Raw genomic sequence first — 871 nt, 5'->3', positions numbered from 1 at the left:
GCAGGCAGGGTGTTTGGGGTGATTAGGTCATAAAGGTAGAGCTATCACAGACAGTTTGCTTCTTGTCTCTGCTGTTTGCCATGTGAGGGCACCATGAGAAGATGGCCATTTAGCAGAACCAGAGGCAGGTCCTCACCAGACACCAGATGTGTCGGCGCCTTGATCTTGGACTCCCTAGTCTCTAGAACTGTGAGAAATAAGTATTCTTTAAGCCATCTAGTCTCTAGTACTTTGTCATAGTAGCCTGAACAGAGTAAGACAGCCACTCTGACTTAACATCCAGATCTTGTACACAGAAAAAAATTTGCAAGTTAACTGTGGTTGTATGTGGTAGGTAAGATTATAAGTGTTTGTTATGTTTCATTGTTTCTGTTTTTGTTTCACAGAGAGAGAGTACATAAGCAGGGGAGAGGGATAGAGGGAGAGAAAGAATCTGTATTTTGGAGAATTATTTTATTTTAGTTTTTTATTTTAATAATTGATTGTCAAGTTAGCTAACATACAATGTATTCAAGAGTAGATTCCTGTGACTCATCTCTTACATACAACCTGGAGTGCTCTTCCCAACAAGTTCTGTCCTCAGTATCCATCTCCCATTTTCCCTGCCCCCTCAACCTCCTACCCCCATCAACCTTCAGTTTGTTTTCTGTATTGAAGAGTCTCTTATTGTTTGCCTCTCTCTCTGTTCAGAAATTATTTTACCTTCCCTTCCCCTATGGTCTTCTGTAAAGTTTCGCAAATTCCACATATGAGTGAAATCATACACCTGACTTTCTCTGACTGACTTATTTCACTTAGCATAATACCCTCCAGTTTCATCCATGCTGCTGCAAATGGAAGATTTCATTCTTTTTCATCACCAAGTAGTATT

This window comes from Crocuta crocuta, unplaced genomic scaffold (assembly GCF_008692635.1).
Source record: "Crocuta crocuta isolate KB4526 unplaced genomic scaffold, BGI_CrCroc_1.0 scaffold159, whole genome shotgun sequence".
Classification (NCBI taxonomy): domain Eukaryota; kingdom Metazoa; phylum Chordata; class Mammalia; order Carnivora; family Hyaenidae; genus Crocuta; species Crocuta crocuta.
Note: the sequence above shows the minus strand (reverse complement) of the source record.